At 49.2% G+C, this 7,903-nt stretch overlaps 1 protein-coding gene across 2 annotated transcripts in view; it reads left to right on the top strand.

The window, feature by feature from the left end:
- Positions 1 to 7,267: 7,267 nt before the first annotated feature.
- The window catches only part of DOCK7 (dedicator of cytokinesis 7), an 81,590-nt gene continuing 80,954 nt past the window's right edge, over positions 7,268 to 7,903 (top strand). For both annotated transcript variants that reach the window (XM_042819475.1, XM_042819474.1), the window contains exon 1: positions 7,268 to 7,372. The gene's annotated coding sequence lies outside the window, so the exon portion shown is untranslated. The remainder of the gene's footprint in view (positions 7,373 to 7,903) is intronic.

Here is a 7,903-nt window from a genome sequence, read left to right as displayed (position 1 = left end):
TGTCGGGGGAACCGCGGCCCCCAGCGCGTCCCTGGGGGGGGCCCTGGCCCGCCGCGCGGCCCCCGCGGGGGCCCTGCGCGGGGCCGCACCGCCGCGCTGCGCCGCGCCCATCGGGGTCGGCCCGGCGTCCCGGCTCCGGGGCCGCTCGGCGGGGCCCGGCGGGGTGTGCGGGGCGGGGCAGGGCCGGCTGCGGGGCCGCGCTGGGGGCCGCGGTTCCCCCGACAAAGGCGTGGTGGAGGCGGCGTGCGCGCGGTGCCGCTTCCCTGGGGGATAAACCGAATGGAGCCGTTTGAGAAGGGCAGCGGGACCGAGCCGCCCGCCGCAGCAGCTCGCTCTGCCTGCACAATGGGCCCGGCCCGCCGGTACGGCCCTTTGTGTGCGCGGGCGGGGGGCCGGCGGCCTCGGGCTCCGCATCGCGGCGTTGTGTGCGTTGTTTACTTCTTTAGTAACGAAGGAATATTTATGGAAAATCTCCCCGTGCCTTCCCGAGCCCCTTCAGGGTCTGACGGGATTCGCGGTTCTGTTGGCAGTTCTCAGCGGACGCCTCCCCAGCCCCGGCCGGTGGGGCTGAGAGCAGGAGCGAAGGCTGGGTCGTGTGTGCGTGGTAAAGTGGCGAGTATGGGAGCTGTGTCTGATCCCATGGTGGAGAAAGGCCGCCAGGAAGGGAATTGATGGAAAGGGCTGTGTAGGACTGGGGCGGCAGCGGTCCCACCCCGACGTCGCTCCTCTCAGCGCTCTGCCAGGGCTCAGCGTCTCCGGAATGCTGTGCTGCCGGGCTTTAGCCATAGAAATCATCACATGGGGGACAAATAGTAGAAGTGGGACCAAAGAAGCTCAGCAGCGTGACGGGAAGTTCCATAAAATGGCCCTAGGATGGGTCAGTGCTGCTGGTGCACCTTCTGCCTCTGCCAGCCACCAGTTTGGCACGGTAGATAGATTTTACCCACCAAGATAGGTGCACTTTGGTGGTTCTAGTATTCATCTCACAGGGTGCTACGGCACGGGTTGCAGCTGTGCCATCTTTGTACCTTTTGATCTAATGCACTCGATGTGTTTTCATGCCAACCCAGTGGTGGCATTTTATGCAAGTAGAGGCAGTCTTTTCAATGTGCCAGGTTCATTTGTGGAGTTGGATGTTCTTGCATGCTGTGCTTGCTAAAGCACTGGGTAGCGTGCAATGGCATCAGCTTGGAACAGAACTGCTGTGCGTTAGGTTGGATGTTAGGAAAGATTCTGCCCTGAAAGAGCAGTCGGGCACTGGCATGGGCTGCCCATGGAGTGGTGGGATCACCATCCCTGGTGGTGTGTCAGAACCATGGGGACATGGCAGTGAGGGATGTGGCACTGGGCACAGTGACTCAGTGATCTTAGATGTTTTTTTGAATCTTAATGATTCTGTGATCTCCAAGTCCTGGTCCTGGAGGATATCCTTATTTACATGACTGCTGCCTTTCTGCCTGGGATTTCCCATGTTGGAGTGTTGCCTTCAGGTTTGTAATTCATGGGCAGCACACCCAGTGCGTGTGAACCAAAAACCTGTGGGCAGAGATGTGTACCCAGAGGTGCTCGCACTGAGCTGTAGCCCTTCTCACACCAACACAATATGCTGCTCTGCAACTTGGAGTTTCAGAGGCTGAGGGATTTGGTCACAACAAACAGCATCCGGAAGTCCCACGAGCTGTCTTGATGGCTGCTGGAAGCCCTCCCCGGCTGCATTGTTTAAAGAAGAATAGATCCATCCCATATTCACACTCTGCCCTCCGGTTTGGCTTGCTCGTTGAGGTACACATACCATTTGTCTTATTCACACACAGGAAGTGGTCACACTGCTCTTGGTTTGGCCATTTGTGTGTAATTCAGTTGGGGTGTAGTTCAGATCCGTAAATGTGAATTTCTTTAAGGCTTACCTAGCAAAGAGATAGAAGTTTCTAAGCTGCTTGTTGCAGTAGTGGGAGGAAGGAAAAAAAAAAACCACACTGTCTCTTCTTTTTCTTAGAAAAACCACGGATGTGGTCTTTGCAGAACTGATTTATCATGCTTTCTTCAACCACTGCGGTACACCTCAAAGATAGGCACAGAACTCCTGTGCCCCGTGGAGTCTGTTTATCACTATTGGAGCATTTAAATACTCATGTGGGCACTTCTCAATGGCTGCTGCAGCAGTTTCAGAAAAATCTGGCCTGCTGGAAGATGTCTTTCTGACCAGGTTATACTGCTTTTCTACTGGAAGGCTTCAAGCTTCAGCAGATTTTAGCTTGAACTTTGGCCATCACATGCACTTACTAATTCTTGACCTTAGCAGAAGAAACTCTTGAGCTAAACGTATTAGAGTGTGGTAAATGATATCTGAAATGGTTAATTTTTAATTGAAAATACACTGTTAATCATTTTTCTATGTAACTATTGAATCATCCTTCTGTAGCATCATACTACTTCTGTAGTCGCTTGTACAGTGCTCACAGAATCATAGAATCATTTGAGTTGGAAAAGGGCTTTAAAAGCCACCTGGTTCCATTCTCCTGCAACAAACAGGGACACCCATAGCTCCATAGGTGCTCAGAGCCCCTTCCCTGACGTTGGGTGCGTGCAGGGTTGGGGCATCCATCACGTCTCTGGGCTCTCTGTGCCAGTGCTGTAGTGTTTCTTCCATCTCTGTGTAAACGAAGAGTTGTGTTTCTGTTCAGTGCCTCTGTTCAGCTTATATGGTGCTTGAGGGACTAGAAAAGAGTTGGTAAAGCTGAGATGCATGCTGGCAGAGGTAAATGCACGTGTTAAGACCTCTCAATAAAAGCCAAACAGATGTCAGTAATATATTGAGGAACATAGTAACAATTGAGGAACTCTGAACTGCCAGTCCTCTCCCAGCAGGGGCTGAGCCTACAGTCCCAGTGCTGCATCTGGCCCCCCTGGGGTTCCTGCCGCATGCTCACCCCTTCAACTCTGAGCATTGCATTTTTCCTGTTGAAGTATCCCCATATATTTTCAGGGTATGTTGTTGTTTGGCAGAGAAATGGGATGTGGAGGCCCTGTACTCTGAAGCTCAGTACTGAGCTCGTAGTCCCAGCTGCTGAAGTGTGTTGTATCACACAGCCCATCTTTCCAGGGGTAAACGGTGGAAAAGTTCTGCAGATTTGGTCAGAATTCAAATAAAGAAGATGGAAGAAATGCTCCATAAACATCGTGCAGCATACATGTTTGGGCAGATGAACATAGCCTTTCCTACAAGCCTTGGTCTGTGCCCTCTCATTGTCCTTAAGCCATCTTGCTGCTTCAGTGGGACCATCACCATTTGGAAGGTGCTTGGATGAGTTGTGTCCTTTCTGAATTCTGCAGCTGAACAGGATTCTTCTGGCCTGGAATAATGCCCCTTCCTTGCCCTCTGTTTTCCTGTGCATTTCAACCTCACGCTCTCCAAGTTTGGTTTTTACTGGTGGAAAAACTCCATTTGTGTTGGTGTTCATTTGAAGCCCCTTTGCGTTGCCTGAACAATGTTCCAGGGAGACTGACAAACACCTTTACCCTGCCTAGGGGTAAACAGAGCTGGCGTGAAGCCTGCGCCCACTGAAAGTGATAGCAAAGCTGTCACTGGCTCCCACCAGCATCAGAAATGTGGCTGCAGGAAGGTATTCAGGGAGTTTCTTCTCGTGTTCAGATGCCTTTTGCATTGTCAAAATGCTCTCACAGATAGATGGAAGTATTTTTAACACAAGCTTTAGTGCAGCTTTTTCCTCCTCTCCAAAAGTCGTGCTGCCTGCCCTGTGGATGTCTCGTGCTGGAGCCAGCAGTGCTCCAAGAAGCGTATGGGAATCCCTGACTGCTCTGTGAAAGCAAGAAGAGAACAGCTCGTCCCTACAGCTCAGCTTACTTTGTCCAAGGCTTCCTTGTTCTTCCTCAGTGTGAGACGTGCCTTTGTTCTCTCCTGAAAGGTCCAGCCCTGTGGTGATTTTCACAGGCAGGTATGTTGGGAGCTCAGCCAGGGGTGACCCTTTCCGCCTTAGCACTCAGATGCTGTCAGAAGAGCACCCCAGGTAGCATTCCATGGTGTTTGCTGCTTTAATTGATGGTAAAGAAGAAGGGAACACATTGTTCATCTTCCGTGTTAAGAGCCCACGCTTATCCTGCAGTGGTTGGGATCAGGCTGAGTATTTCCTCAGCAGGGGGTTGTAAATCAAACCCGTTTCACTCAAAGGGAGGAAGTGGGACCTGAGGTTTTGCAGGAAGGTGGTGGTCAGGGCGTGCCTGCTTACTTGGGCTCCTTGTCTGCTGTACCACGTACCCACTGACTCATGCCATGGAGCAAGCGTGGATGGTGCTGTCCTGTTGGACAGGAGGGGCACACGTGGACAGCTTGTCTCGCCTGCAGCCCAAGACAGAAAACTAGCTCGTGCCATTCAGCTTTGGGAATTCCAGCCCAAGTCTTTGCCATGGATTGGTGCAGACGCTTTGCTGGACCAGGCTGCCTTTCTCAAGAGGCAAATGCTCACTGAATGTAGAGACCTGTGTTTGAGACACAAATTGCAGACAGGATTAATAATTTTGTAATGAGCATGAGGGGTGAATCAAACATTTTGCGGTGCTCTCTCAAAATGGGGCAGGCTGTGGAAAAGAGGCTTCCTCAAACTGTATGGAAAAAGTGAGACATCTCCTATGAAATGCATGCAAGAAAAATTGAGTATTTGTATGGAGAACCCCAAAATGGCAGCTCTTACTGCGTGGTGCTGAGTAGCTTGGTGCTAAACTAGATTGTACTAGCAGTAATAGGAATAGAAACCCTTTGTTAAGCTCCATTTTGGGCAAAGATTGCCAGTTCCATTTCTGTTACTTGTTACATCCCTAAGTGTTAATGCAGCATATGATGTAGACGGGCCGGGCTGTATCCTGAGCCGGCTCTTCTGAGAAGGAGAAGAGTTTATAACCTTAATTGACATAACCCAGCACAAAAAGGGTATGAAGTTCCTTCTGAGGTCTCCACAAGCCCTTCCTTGGGAAGAATTGGTATTTCCAGTGTGCTTCTTAAGTTAAAACCAAAAAGGAATGGTTTTTCATTTTGGTAGCATCAGCCCTATAAAAGCAAAAATGTATTTTTGTGTGTAATAAAGAAAGATGGAAGTACAAACAAATGGCTGCATTCCGTTTGCAGCTCCGAGCGCTTAGAAAATGACCAGCTGTGTTTTGCTTTAGAAGCCAATTCCAAGGGGATTTTTTTTTTTCCCTCTCCTTTGTCTGTTTCTTTCTGTGTAAACCACATGCACACAACAATAATTAACCAGTGAAGGAGGTCAGAAGGGAAAAGGCTGGAAAAGATGCACTTTAAACAAAGAGATCCTGGGCTTCATGAGGCTATGAGCTGCAATTAACTGAAAGGTTTGTCTAAGGATCCCAGGTGACGTGATGAATATAAGGTAGCTGTTAAAGGGGCAGAATTTGGATACTATTTTGAGATTTATTTCTTTTTTCTGGTTATGTTTGGTGCAGTGTATTTTCTTATCTAAGGAAGCTTAGATTCTGGTGGGAATAGAAATAATGTTTGGGGTTATCATGTAGCATCCGAAGCATGATGCTTTCCAGTAGTGGTTCACTGTGTTTGTGAATGCTGTGGTACAGAAGCCAGGTAGGTCTGTACACCAGACTGCAGGCATGGAGCAAGTTGTAGGAGATCCTGCGGAGGCCTGTAGGGGACCTGAGGTCTGCATGCAGCCAGCTCATCCCAACTACAGCCACGCTCACACCAACACAGAGCCATCACCTGGAAAAAAGGACCAGGAGTCTCCCTGGAGCTGATCTCAGAGCATGGGGCACCAGCCACACACTGGGCTCGTGGAGAGCTGCTGTAACCAGAAGGAGCTGTGCTGAGTGCTGTGCTGGATGCCTGTGGCTTCCAGCGGCCTCCCAGCAGAGGCTGAGTTTCATCTTCTGGCTGTGCTTTCCACCTGGGAGCAGTGCACTTCTCATGAAGCGGGGAAAGATGTTTAGTTTTTCTGGTGTTGCGTTGCATGGCCAAATGCAGGCTCTGATCTGCCATTCTGCACAGAATATGTGTGGAGTTAGAGATGAGGCTTAAAGCAGAAGTTGTCTACAACCCTGGGCAAGCTTTTAAATCCCATCAGCTGCAGATGCTTTATGTTTTCCATGCCGAACAGCCATCTTAATACATTCAATTTTTCCTGTAGATACTGGCAGCATGTGTGCTTTGTTTTGTATGTGCATGGTTGGATGGAGAAGATGGTTATTCTGAGGGCAGTCTGACACCCTGAGTGCTGTCCATCCCCAGCAGAAGCTGTTTGCCCTGCTTTCAGAAGCCACCCTCCAGAAGTGAAAACATAGTCCCCTGCAGATAAAGGCAAACACGAAGCAAATGGCTTCTTGTAACCACGATAAATAAAACTTTTTGGTTTTTTTTCCTTCTGAAATCTACGTTTTTAACAGACAAAATAATGCTTCCTCTGGCTAATCTCACTGCCGTCGTCCAGCATGAGGAAACATCTGCTCTTCATGGTAGGCTTGGTTGTCCCAGTCAGTTCCCATTCAGTTTCCTTCTCTAACACCAGCATCAGTTGCTTCCATGTGCCTTCACCCCTGCCCTAAATCAGGAGCAGCCTGAGGCTCAGGAAAGTTTTAACCATCTTTATGTGCAGGGTTTTAGCAGCCCTTGCACCACAGTAATGTGTCATGGTCCTACTGCTGCCTTCCTTCTTTGAAAAGGGGGAGATGCTTTTGTTGTGACCCAGCTGGTTGTTTCCCTTGTGTGATTTCAGCCCACCCTATGTGGGATGGCTTTTCTGCCCCGGGGGTGGGCTGTTGGAGGGGCTGGCTGCTGGACAGAGAATGGCTGCCCGTCCTCATTGCCATGGCTGCAAAAACCAAAAGTAGGCAAGAGCTGAGAGAGCAGAGCACAGGGGAGGATGTGTGACCAAACCTGGGATGCTGTGGGATGTGGAGAGCTCTGGAGAAGATCTTTCCATGGTAGGAACTGGAAAGAGCCTGCTGGGAACAAGTTTGTACATATGTCATGTATTCTATTGCCACGTATGTGCACTGAAGAGCAGTTCACAAAAGGAAAAAAAATGTACTTGTAGCCTTGCTGGAATTTTGCGGTTCTCCAGGAGTTTAATATACATGGTTTATTCTCACCAGACAGCGCCATTCCTGTTCCAGCTAGCATGCTAAGAGCTTGGTTTTATTCCAGCAGCAGAGTATAGCACGTTTGATTCGTTGTCTTCACTGTCATTCTTTTACAGTGGTAATGTTGTCCGTGTCTCATTTCAGAACCGTGGCGGCTGAAGTCAGGAAGCAGATCTCAGGGCAGTATGGAGGGTCTCCCCAGCTTCTCAAAAACCTTAATATTGGAGGCAGCGTCTCTCATCACACAACCGTAAGTAGTGCTTGGAACACGGAAGAGGGAAGGAGGTGTGCATGGTTATTCTGACCATTGTTCAGAAAGAAATTGCAGTTCCTGTTCACACAGGAGATGGACTCCTATGGTGGTTGTTATGGGTCCTTTCCAACTTGAGGTACTCTGTGATTCTGCAGTACTGACATGTTGTTATCTTAACACTGATAACACTAAGGTAAATAATTCTGTGCAGAAAGTGCTGATTTTGGAGATGTCTGTCCTGCACATCAGTTAGTGTGGCTGGGAGTCTGTGTTCCTGCAGAAGCTTTGTAGGACACTGGGGCTCCTTTGACCAGCTCTTACTTGCTTTATCCCAGAGCAGCTTGGATGGGACATTAAATTCCACGTGCATGTCTGGGTATCTGCAAAGAGCTCTTTGCATGCTCGTGCTCTTTAGGTACAGTATTTTAGTCTTCTTTGACATTCTTAAGACTAGAACCACAGTTACAAAGCTCATCTGGTCTTCAGATGTATTTTAAATATTACGGTGAAAGCTTGAATATAATTATT

The sequence above is a fragment of the Centrocercus urophasianus genome, unplaced genomic scaffold, assembly GCF_019232065.1.
Source record: "Centrocercus urophasianus isolate 14NV4802_14NV808 unplaced genomic scaffold, USGS_Curo_1.0 seq_18, whole genome shotgun sequence".
NCBI lineage: Eukaryota > Metazoa > Chordata > Aves > Galliformes > Phasianidae > Centrocercus > Centrocercus urophasianus.
The sequence above is the reverse complement of the archived record's forward strand: the minus strand, read 5'-3'. Positions and strand labels throughout refer to the sequence as shown.